Source organism: Sciurus carolinensis, chromosome 2 (genome assembly GCF_902686445.1).
Source record: "Sciurus carolinensis chromosome 2, mSciCar1.2, whole genome shotgun sequence".
Taxonomy (NCBI): domain Eukaryota; kingdom Metazoa; phylum Chordata; class Mammalia; order Rodentia; family Sciuridae; genus Sciurus; species Sciurus carolinensis.
The window spans coordinates 172,654,739-172,667,590 of NC_062214.1; the positions used below are offsets into that span (position 1 = coordinate 172,654,739).

Here is a 12,852-nt window from a genome sequence, read left to right on the forward strand (position 1 = left end):
TCACCCCTGGGTTCAATCCTCAGTGCCAATATAGTAATTAATTATTTAATAAATTAATTAATAGAATAAAAACATGAATCGGGGCTAGGGATATAACTCAGTGGTGGAGCTCTTGCCAAACGTGCATAAGACCCTAAGTTCCATCCCCAGCACCAAATGGAAAAAAAGTCTTGGTTTGCTGTTTGGTGGCATTACTGTCCCAGGCCCCCTTGACACTGTGCATTTAAACTTAGGAAGTTTTGGGGCCCAAGACATGATATCCCAAAGTATTATGCTTTGGCATGCTGAGTAGTTGGAACTAAAGGAGATTGAATGGCCTCAGAAGCAGCCTCAGAAGCAAGTTCTTTCTGACCTCTTGTTCTCTAGCCTCTTTCTTTTCTTTTTTTTTTATTGGGGGGAGGGTACTGGGGACTGAACTCAGGGGCAAGTGACCACTGAGCCACATCCCCAGCCCTTTTAGAGACAGGGTCTCACTGAGTTGCTTAAGTCCTCACTTTTGCTGAGGCTGCTTTTGAATTTGACATCCTCCTGCCTCAGCCTCCCAAGCTGCTGGGATTACAGGTGTGTGCCAACCACACCTGGCCTAGCCTTTCTTTCTTCCTTGAAGCAAATCACAGAAACCAGAATTCCTGTAAGGTCATAGAAAGTGGAACCTCTCTCCCCCGAAGCTAGTCATTAAACCTATAAATTTTACTCTAACCTTCCCCCATCTTTCTGTGTAGGAGCCTGTCATGAAGAATTTCTCTGACATGCCTTGTCAAAGACCTTTGTTCCAGGTGGATCCTGCCCTGTAACCTGGAGGGAGGAATGGTGTGGTGAAGCCAGTAAGAAAAGGAACAAGAGGATCCCTAACCTTGAAAACCACACAGGCATGGTTTTTGCTTATACTTTTTTTTTGTACCAGGATGAAACTTCCCCTTTTCCAGCTACTAGATTTTGGCTGCTTCCTCACACTCATACATAAAGGGAGGACAAGTGGGAGGGTGATTTTGTAATTACTGTCAAGTTTTAGATGATGCAGTAGTTTCATTTCCAGGACTCGTAGCTATATCTGCCTGACAGCACAGGGTTAATCCATAAGACTGTTTCTGCAGCATAGCAGATGATAGCAAAACACTAGAAGCTACCTGTTATGGTTTGGATGTGAGGTGTCCCTCAAAACCTCACATGTGAGACATGCAGGAAGGTTCAGAGGAGAAATCATCAGGTTGTGAGAGTTTTTTTTTTTTTTTTCAGTGCTGGGGATTGAATCCAGGGCCTTGTGCATGCAAGGCAGGCACTCTACCAACTGAGCTGTATCCCCAGCCCCAGGTTGTGCGAGTCTTAACACAATCAATGAATTAATCCCCTGACAGGGATTAATTGAAGTGGTAGGGTATGGCTGGAAAAGGTGGGAATTAGGGCATGGTTATGGGTATAATTTTTGTATCTGGAGAGTGAAGTCTCTCTCTCTCTCTCTCTCTCTGCTTCCTGATCACTGTGATGTGAGCTGCTTCCCTCCCCACCCTCTCCCACTATGATGTTCTACCTCACATGGAGCCCAGAGGAATGGAGCCGGCCTTCTATGTACTAAGATCTCTGAAACCACAAGCCCTCAAATAAGCTTTTCCTCCTCTACAATTGTACTGGTCAGGTCCTTTAGTCACAGCAGCCAAAAAACTGACTAAGACACTACCAGAATGCAATGGTTAAAATATGACACACTCACTTTATAGAATACATTTCATAGCCATTAACAAGAATGAGGGCTGGGCATGGTGGGGCACAACTGGACGCCCAGCAGCTCAGGAGGCTGAGCAGGAGGATCTCAAGTTCAAAGCCAGCCTCAGCAACTTATCTAGGCCCTAAGCAACTAAATATCTCTAAATAAAATATTTTAAAAAGGTTCAGGGGCATGGCTCAGTGGTTAAACACCTCTGGGTTTAATCCCTGGTACCAAAAAAGAAAAGAAAAGAACTCAAGAAGAGCTGCTTAATTCAGAGTGTTTCACTGTGGACTGACCAGATCAAAATATCTACATTGTAGCTGGTTCAAAGACTGATGGCAGCTTCTGCATGCAAGACCAAGCTTTGTCTCCAGACAGGGACGGAACAGGAGGGATAAATTTGCCAGCTGAGCAGAGACATTCTAGGCAAGCACTTGAGGAACCTCTGGGTTCAATCCCGGTACTACAAAAAATCAATCAATCAATCAATCAATAAATAAAATAACCTCCCCAGAATTCCCACAAAAACAAAATAATAAAAACAAAAACAGGTCAGGGCGTGCTAAGGAAAGTATAGGCAGCGTGTGTCACAGGTTGGGTCCCTGGGACCCATACTCTGAAACTTTTCTTAGCACATGTGACATTTACAAATACTCTTGGGATCACACAGGTGGAAGGAAGGGGAAAGAGGAGGAATTTGGCAGAGGGAGAAATCAAGCTGAGAGGCAGGTCCCATGATGTCCGTGGCCAACATCAGGAGGAACATCTGAGCTAAAAGGGCCCAAGTTGTCTCCTGTTGGGCCCAAATGGCCACCCTTTCTACCCACCCTATTAGTTTTTAGATGGGGATTACCTATAGAAAATCATGGCCTTGGGTGTCTATGCTGTAGGGAAGCAGTCCTTGAAGGGGCTAATAGCACTCCTGGTGGCTGAGGCCACCGCGTTCTTGAAAGGGGCCTGGGCTGTGCGTTTCCATGTCCATCACACAGAGTATGAGGAGGGCAAGGACTGGGGTAGCATCATTCCTTGGGATGTGGTGGTCAGGAAAGGCCTCTCTGAGGAGGGTTTTTTTTTTTTTTTCCTTTTTAATTAACATTTTTATTTGTTTTAATTAGTTATACATGACAGTAGAATGCACTTGGATACATCATATATAATGGAGTATAAGTTCTCATTCTTCTGGTTATATATGATGTAAAATCCCACGGGTGGAATAGTTCTATATATACCTGGGGTAATAATGTCTGATTCATTCTATTATCTTTCCTACCCACACCCCCTCCCCTCCCTTCACTCACCTCTACCTAACCTAAAGTAACTCTACCCTAACCCCTCTCCCCCATTGTGAATTAGCTTCCACATTCAGAGAAAACATTGGGCTTTTGGTTTTTTGGGATTGGCTTATTTCGCTTAGCGTGATATTCTCCAGCTCCATCCATTTACCGGCAAATGCCATAATTTCATTTTCTTCTTCTGTATTCACCTAAGAAAATCTTTTAATTTTCTTCTTTAAGGCTGAGTAATATGCCATCATATATATATATATATATGTATCTCATTTTTTTTTATCCATTTATCGGTTGAAGAGCCTCTAGGTTGGTTCTGAGGTTTTAACAGCAACATGAATGAAGTAAGGGAAGGAGCCATGCACATTCTGAGGAAAGCTTTCTCAGCAAAGGGAGCAGCAAATGCAACTGCCCAGATGCAGTTGAACATCCTTGAGATGTTCAAGAACGGCATGGCTGGCTGGACACACACCTGACATTTCAGTAGCTCGGGAGGTTGAGGCAGGAGGATCCCAAGTTCAAAGCCAGCCTCAGCAACTTAGCAAGTCTCTGTCTCAAAATAAAAAATAAAAAGGACTGGGATTGTGCCTCAATGGTAAAACATTCCTGGGTTCAATCCCCTTGCCCAAAACTGGTAGAGCCCTTGCCTACCGTGCATGAGGTCCTGGGTTCCATTACTAGAATTGCCAGGGGAGGGACCAGGAAGAGTAAGGTAGGCTCATCTGTGTCAAGTTCTGCTGGAAAGCTGTGGATGACACTGAGAATTGCCCCCTGGAATTGCATCCTGAATCTTATCAGTGATTTGATAAGACCAAGTTCCATGGAGGAAATTGGGGGTGGGTAGTGGTGTTAAATGGTGATTACAGATAATTCTTTCAGAGTCATGCCTTAAAAAGGGAGCAGATAAGGTGTCCATAGTTAGAGGAAGATAAGAGTCAAGAATTGTAAAAGGACTGGGGTTGTAGCTCAGTGGTAGAGCTCTTGCCTAGCATGTGTGAGGTACTGGGTTCAATCCTCAACACCACATAAAAATAAGCCAATCCTAAAAAACCAAAAGCCCAATGTTTTCTCTGATATGCAGATGCTAATTCACAGGTTGAAGGGGAGGCTAGGGAAGAATGGAGTTACTTTAGATTAGGTAGAGGTGAGTGAAGGGAGGGGAGGGGTGTGGGGTAGGAAAGATAGTAGAATGAATCAGACCTTATTACCCCAGGTACATATATAACTATACTACCAGTGGGATTCTACATCATGTATAATCAGAAGAAGGAGAGATTATACTCCATTATATATGATGTATCAAAGTGCATTCTACTGTCATATATAACTAATTAAAACAACAAATAAGTAAATAAAATAAATGTTAAAATAAAAAGGCATTACAAGATATTACAACACATTTGTAGACTACAGGAAGACCTAGAAGAGAGGAAAATTGTTGATGTTCCCTTCTATCAAATACTTACCAAGTCTTAGGAACTGCATTAGGCATTTCATGTGAATTATTTAAGCTGCACACCCAACCAATGGTGTTATCCAATAATAATATTATCCCCATTTCACAGAAGACAAAACTGAGGCATGGAAAGGATTGCCTACATGTGAATAAGCGAGGGAACCTGGATGTAACCAGGATGTCTGGCTTCACAGCTCATGTTCTCACTTTCTTTTTTGCCTAAATTTACCTCTTAACCTAAATTTTAACTGCTGGCTAAAATTTCTATGCATTATCATGTGTTCCCCCTTTGGTAGGAAAACAAAACCATTGGCCTTTCAAGACTCAGTTACAGGTAATTCCCAGGAATTTGTATCTGATTGTTCCCACCCCTGCCCCTCTGCCTCCAGAGCAAACCTCTGTCAGAGTCCTATCATACTGCCCAACTCACCTGTTCACTTGTCAGTTACCTACAGTGGATCATGTATTCCTCAAGGACTGGGAGTCACCCATCACCAGACAGGTGCTGTAACAGCAAACATTTGCCAAATAGTTGAATGGATTGAATGGACTGAATGAATGCAAAGAGAATACAGTCATCCCATCATATCTGCTGATTTTGTATCCAAGAATCCAATCAAGCATGGATCACATTCAGAAAAAAATTTTGCCTCTATACTGAACATGTACAGTCTTGTTCCTTGTCCTTAGTCCCTAAACAATACAGTATGATAACTGTTTGCATACCATTTACATTGTATTAGGTGGTCTAAGTAATCTAAAGATGATTTAAAGTATATGGGAGAATGACTGTAGCTTATATGCAAATACTACACCATTTTATAGAAAGGACTGGAGCATCCACAGGTTTTGGTATCCTGAGGAACGGAGCATCCTGGAACCAGTCCCTGGGAGATACCAAGAGACAACTGTACTACGAATATTGGAAGCCACATGATAGCTGATTATGTGCAACTACATTTATAAACTGGATATAAATAATATAAACAAAATGCTCTAAAAATTCAGAGTACACAGGAATCCTTGGGGAATGGGGGTTTGAGAATAACTATGTTTGTTAAGAAGTACAAGTTCCTGGGAACTGGAGGTATAACTCAGTGATGGGGCATGTGCTCAGCAAGCATGAGGGCCTGGGTTCCATCCCTAGTACCACAAACTCACTCACATATGTGCACATAGTACAAATTCCTGGGCATATCTTGCATCTGAAGTGAAGTCTTAGATTTAATACAAGAGGTATCTTTGCTTTACAAAGAATTCCAAGCAATTACTCCATGGTCCTACCACTAGGATTCCAGAGAATCATGAGGCTTGGATTCCTCCCACAAGAAATTCAAATTGAATGGATGTCCTGCATGTTTATTTGCTCAATTTGGCAACCTTTCAACTGGGAGACCTTGGCCAGGCTGTAGCGTTTCTTTGAACTTCAGTCTCCTTATCTATAAAATGGAGAAATTGGAGCTTTTCTTGTGGTGAGCCTTAAGATCATCATGTAAAGTGCTTAGCACAGCGAATGGCATATGGTAAGTGCCTAATAAATGAGCCACAAGATTCATAACATTTATTTTAATATCAATATCTCCTACAGCATTAAAATATAATCCATCAATTTAGATTTATGTCAGTTTCGCAGAAATGACCTTACTGCCAGTTTATGTGAACCTGGACTGCTGGCAGGTAGCTGAGATGGTGGGGCAGGGAGTGCCCAAGTCAGCCCCGGACCCCAAAGAAAGGAATAGTGGCACTAATTAGTAATTTCTCCATCAGACTTTGAAGTGTTCTCAAATGGGCAGTTTTTAAAAGTGTGATTCTTCTAGATACCAGTAGGGGGAGCAGGTGCCTTTTGGTGCAGAGCTGGAATAATACAGGATCCAGTGAAACAGTACTAGTTGCAGGTTTTCCTCATCTGAGAACAAAGAAGGGTGTAAGAAAGCCCTGGGAGAGCACTGGTCCTGAATCAGTGTGGACCTCCCAAGATGCCCAGAAAATCATCCTATACTGGACCAACTCCTATGTACCATCAATGTGAGGATGGTGCAGAAAACAGGAAGCCAGTGTAAATTTGGGCATACACCACATAAAAGGAAAGACTTGGTAGGTTGAAAGATAAAATCAAAAAGCAAGTGACAGAGCAAGAGAAAAAATTTGCAAACTGTATTAAAAAGATTTCCAAAATGTAGAAAGACAATCCATTGATCATTAAACCAAAGACCAAGTAAATAAATAAAAATTAAAATTAAAAAAGATGACAGGGGCTAGGGAGATAGCTCAGTTGGTAGAGTGCTTACCTTGCAACCATGAGTTCGATCCCCAGTACCATCCAAAAAAAAAAAGATGACAGATAGCTGGGGTTCCAGCCTAATGGTAGAGCACTTGCCAAGCGTGAGTGAGGCCCTAGGTTAGACCCCCACCAAGACAAAAACAAAAAACAAACAAACAAACAAAAAATTAAAAAGGCAGATATGAGTGAGCAGACAATCTACATAAGAAAATGTAAATGGCAAACATATCCTTCAGCAACAAGGAAATACAAATTAAAACGACACTGCAGGGGATTTCTTATTTTCTCTGACTGTTAGAGGGGAAAAAACTAATATTAATTGAGCATGTATTCTGTACCAGGCTTTGTGCTAAGAGCTTTCTAAACGTTAACTCAGCATTGAATCTAAACAAAATCATGAGAAATAGGAGCAAACATTATCCACATTTTGCCTTCAGAAAACTGTGGCTTAGAAACATTACTGACTTGCTGGGGATCTACCCAGCTGGGAAGGACAAGAGGACTTGGACCCAGGTTTTTGTGGTTCCAAGTCCTTCCTCTCCCCACACTGGCTTATATAGGATCTCAGATATTTTTTATATGTCCAAGCAATATCTAGTGCTTGAATAAGGTTCCTTGGAGAAGGCCTTGCATCCCACGCAGCCAAAGATGCACAGAAAAGCAAAAGCGAACCAAACCTCAAATCCCAGAAAAATCCAGAATTCTTGGGAGTGGACCAGGGAACCATCCTGTTTTAGGGGAGCTAGAAAATGGGAACTGGCAAGATGGGGTCTTGAAATGAGTATTCAGGGGTGGAGGCAACACACTCTGTGGTGGCTTCCTAAGCAGGATGGAGTCTGGCCAGAAAGTTCACAGCCTCGCAGGCTGGAGGCAGAGGAATCTGTTTGTCCGGTCCACTGCATGCTGAGTTGCCATTCTCATTTCTAAACCTTCCAGGCCCGAGTCCGCCGCCCTCCCCCACTGTCGCACCTGCTGGCAGTGGGGGCTCCGATGAATGGACCAGCTCCGAGAATCTGAGAATTCTTGTCCCTTCCCCCACCTTTTACATAGCCAAGCCCTGGGACAAAAGGCGCCCGGGGTCTGGAGCTTCTTCCTCGGGCTCCTGCCAGCTCTGAGGAGTGCCAGACTGCTGGAGCCAGGCTCCACACCACACCATTTACATTTTTTACAGCTTCCCCACCCCGCTCCTCTCTCCCTATCAGGGCCATGGCCCTACGCCTTTTAGACCCTGGGATCCTTCTCACGGTCCCTTGTAGGTTGAGGGGGGTTGCGGGTGAAGCAGGTAGGCATAGGGCAGGGATACCCATGTGTGTGTTTTGAGGGGGGAGTCACCTCCTGGATTCCAGAGCTGGAGGTATGGCTCCTTTGTCCAGGACAACACATCCTGCCCACCACACAGCAGCCGCAGCAGCAGTAACCGGGAACATCTTGCCTGTCACTTGATGGTGAATCTGAGCTGCACACGTTCTTTGCCCTGTAGGATATTGGTCCCTGTCTTTCTTGGATGGCTCCCTTATTCACTGATACATAGAGCCTATTTATTGAGCAACCAACAGTGTGTTAGGGACAGTGCTAAGTGGTCTGCCTCTGTTCCCCCATTTAATTCTCACAACCGCCCAAGCTGAATTAAACATGGACCCAACTTTCAGAGGAGGAAAGTGACTCACTTCGAGTCTCCTCAAGGACAGCAGTAGTGCCAGGATGTGAATCCAGATCTCACCTACTGGGGCTGGGGATATATAGCTCAGTTGGTAGAATGCCTGCCTCGCAAGCACAAAGCCCTGGGTTCAATCCCTCCCACTGCAAAAAAAAAAAAAAAAAAAAAAAAAAAAAAAAAACCAGATCTCACCTACCCCATACCTTAGGATAAGTCTGAAGAAGACCCATTGGGCTATCCCTTCTTCAAACTTGTGCCCAGTTCCTCAGTCTGTGCTATTTACCTGTTCACTATTTCCCAAATGGGACTAGCATGGTCCTGTGCTGGGTTCCCTTGCCCTCTGAAGCAGCCTCCGGCAGAAGTCCACATTTTATTTCCAGTGCTAGTTCTGCAGGGCAGGCCAGGAAAAGCAACAGTTACCTCTCACTTCTTCTTTTTGGCATCAGGGGCACTTCACCACTGAGCTACATCCCCAGTCCTTTTTTATATTTTATTTAGAGACATATTTTATTTAGAGACAGGGTCTCCCTGAGTTACTTAGGGCCTTACTAAGTTGCTGAGGTTGGCTTTGAACTCATGCTCCTCCTGCTTCAGGCTCCAGAACTGCTGGGATTACAGACGTGTGCCACTGTGTCCTGCTGCCTCTCACTTCTTGGTGAAGCCCCCTCAAGATCCAGACGTGGCTTGAATTTGCTACTCTCTGATTTTCTCTTGTAGGCCCTGCGCTGGTGGACTGAGCCTACCTTCAGATAAAACGAGGGCTGGCTGACTGTGTGTGTGTGGTACTGGGATGGAGCCCAGGGCTGCTCTCCCACTGAGCTACTTCCCCAGCCCTTTTTATTTTTTCATTATGAGACAGGGTTTATATTAAGTTGCCCAGACTGGCTTAGAACTTGGAATCCTCCCACCTCAGGCTCCTGAGTCCCTGGAATTACGAGTGTGTCCCACCATGCCCAGCCAGGGCTGGTTGATTCTAACTGGCATGTTCTACCTCTCCTAATAGCCCACTGAAGCTTTTCCAACTTCCGAGGTGTTTGATGGGCCAACACATCAAAGAGCACCCTGCAGGGACAGGAAGGGACACCCTGTACCCCGCCTACTTTTGAAAAGTCAAAATCCAGCTAGCAGAGGTGCTCATGTTTCCAGCCTGCTCAGCCAGCCCTCTGGCTCAAGGGCCGTTGATTCCCCGCAGGCCCTCGAAGAAACAGTAATTTCACATCTGTGCCACCAAATGATATCAAAAAATGCTTTCTTTGCTTATTTACCCCACAAATACCTACACTTGGTGTTTGTTTTTAGTACCTGGGGATTGAACCCAGGGTGTTTGACCACTGAGCCACATTCCCAGTCCTTTTATTTATTTATTTTTTATTATTATTTTTTAAAATGCAACATACAAACTATTTAACAAAAGTAACAGATAATGTCAAACAGGCACTTATATTAAGAGAAAAACTGACTAGAAGAAATTTATCTTAAACACCTTACAATAACCTATTTGCAGTTGCATTTAACTGAGCTCTGTTGCTGTGAAGAATACAGCTCATGCACAGGTATGGATGAATGATTTGTACATTTTTCAAGTATTCACTGAATACTACCTTATATACACATGTACATTAAATTTGTGAAAGATTTAATTGATGATCCCAGATAGACTTCATTTTTGTTGCTCTTTTGGAAGAGGTTGTCTAAAGAGAATATGCGGTTCTGGCTCATGAATCATGTAATGAACCCAGCCTAGACTGTGGGACGCCAAGTCTCCTCCATTCCTCTTCAGACATTAGATGAGTTTTGGGTATTTGTTTGGAAAGTTCTCTGGGTAACATGACATGCCGGTACTCAGTGCTTGTCGACGTACTTGTCTGAGTAGTAGATCTGCTTGTGGGCCATACTGCCGGGGCACAACAGGGCGGGAACCGAAGACTGCAAGACAAGCAAAGCGGAACGCAGGTCCGTTTCAAGCCAGGGCAACGACGCGACTAAAACTCCCCTTTTATTTATTTATTTATTTATTTATTTATTTATTTATTTATTTGTGGTGCTGGGGATCGAACCCAGGGCCTTGTGCATGCAAGGCAAGCACTCTACCGACTGAGCTATCTCCCCAGCCCCCCCCTTTTATTTTTTTGAGACAGGTCTTGCTAAGTTGCTGAGGTTGGCCTGGCACATAAGTTCCTCTGGCCTCAGTTTCCCCATTACTGGATTACAGGCGTGCACTGGCTACACAAGAAGTTCTTTGACCAAGAAATTCCACTTTCTGGATATATCAGAACATCCACAGAACAGAAACATTTGCATATTTGCAAATATGTTTATTGCAATCTTGCAATCATGAAAACTGAAAACAAACTACACATTCAATTGGAAGGGATTGCTTAAATAAATTATACATCCCTACAATAAATATTCTGCAGCTACTAAATGGTCTGAAGTAACTTCATGTGTACTGACAGAAAAGATATCTGTGACATATTATAGAGTTAAAAAAAAAAGCAAGTTAGGGATTGGGGATGTACCTCAGGGTGGAGAATGTGCCCTTTGCTTGCATTGGGTTCTGGGTTCAATCCCTTGCATCAAAAATTAAAAAGCAGGTTGTAGAATAATATATGTATTTTCATTAAAAAAAACAAAAACCTATGTTTATTAAAATAGGAAGTACAGCTTGGTGCACATCTGTAATCCCAGAGACTTGGAGGCTGAGGCAGGAGGATAACCAGTTCTAAGTCAGCCTCAGCAGAAAGCAAGGTGCTAAGCAACTCAGCGAGACCCTGTCTCTAAATCAAATAAAAAATGGGGCTGGGGATGTGGCTCAGTGGTTGAATGCCCCTGAGTTCAATCCCCTGCCCCCCAAAAAGAAAGAAAACACAAAACCAGAAGGTAATCCCAGCTACTTGAGAAACTGAGGCAGAAGAACTACAGATTTGAGGCCAGCCTGGGCAACATAGTGAGATCCTGTATCAAAATAAAATTAAAAGAACTGCTGGGTGCGGTGGCAGATGCCTGTAATCCCAGCAACTCAGGAGGAGGCTGAGGCAGGAGGATCCCATGTTCAAAGTCAGCCTCAGCAAAAGCAAGGTGCTAAGTAACTCAGTGAGACCCTGTCTCTAAATAAAATACAAAATAGGGCTAGGGATGCAGCTCAGTGGTTGAGTGCCCCTGAGTTCAATTCCCAGTATCAAAAAATAAAAATAAAAATAAAAAGGACTAAGCAGATAGCTCAGTGGTAGAGCGCTTGCCTCACATACACAAGGGCCTGGGTTTAATACCCTGCACTGAAAATTAAAAATAAAAGAGAAGGAAGGGTTGATTTAAAAAGTAAAATGAGGTATTAATTCTAAGTTATTATTTCTTTTCTTTGTGTGGTGTTTAGATGGAACACAGTAACTTTGTGTGTGTTAGGTAAGCCCCTTTACCACCGAACTATGCCCAGCCCTACTGAAATCTTAACAGACATTCCCTGCCCTGCTCTTTCTGGAAGGACAAAGGGCCTGGGGTAGCTTGGAATGGTGAGGACACTTAGGCAAGCGTGGAGTGAGTTGAACTGTGGCCCTCAGCAACATTGAACTCTCCGCCCTCAAGCAAGGCATTCTAGAAGCTTCCCACTTGGCTTCAGGAGATCAAGTCTTCAAGAGCAGAGACAAGGGAAAGAGCCACCTTGCTGCCACATTCCGAAGGACAGAATCTCTGCTGTTAAGCACTTTGCACTCCTCATGAGTCAGTAGTGCTCAGTAAACCCGGCCTTTTCCATTTTCCGGATGGAGGGAGCTCAGAGGGGTCTGAGTTCATGCAGGCTCATGCATGGACTTAAATTGTGTACACCTTAAATTGTGTGCTCCTCAAAACAAGTGTTTGAGGCAGATACACCAATGCCTCATTTTGCTGAGGAGGAATCTGGGGCTTATTTGACTTAGTATCCAGATGTTTGAATTAAAAGCCAATATGTTCTTCTCCAAATTCTGTACTTTGCTGCCATACTGTTACTTCTCAGGGACATTTGGATGAGGGGTTAATTGTGTCTAGGCTTCTCTTTTTCATTTTTTTTTTTTTTTTTTTTTTTAATTAAGCCTGGGGCACTTTACCACTGAGTCACATTCCTAGCCCTTTTTATATTTTATTTTGAAACAGGGTCTCACTAAGTTGCTTAAGACCTCACTAAATTGTGGAGGCTGGCCTTGAACTTGCAATCCTCCTGCCTCAGCCTCCTGAATTGCTGGGATTGCAGGTGTGGGCCACTATATCTAGCTTCATGTTCATTCTTAATGTACCTCCAAAGGAAGGCAGTGTGTGACTGAAGTTACCTGGGATCACTCTGTTCAGAGATGATAGGACCCTTTAAAGATTTTGCCCAGAATCAGCACCCACCTGTAATCCCAGTGACTCAGGAAACAGAAGCAGGAGGATTACAAATTAAAGACCAGCCTCAGTAATTTAGTGAGACGTCTCAGAAATAAAAAAAAACAAAAA

General features: G+C 43.5%; 1 pseudogene; it reads right to left on the bottom strand.

Annotated features, from left to right (window-relative positions):
- Positions 1 to 10,045: 10,045 nt before the first annotated feature.
- LOC124972178 (cyclin-dependent kinases regulatory subunit 2-like) lies at positions 10,046 to 10,278 on the bottom strand (annotated as a pseudogene).
- Between the last annotated feature and the right edge of the window lie 2,574 nt (positions 10,279 to 12,852).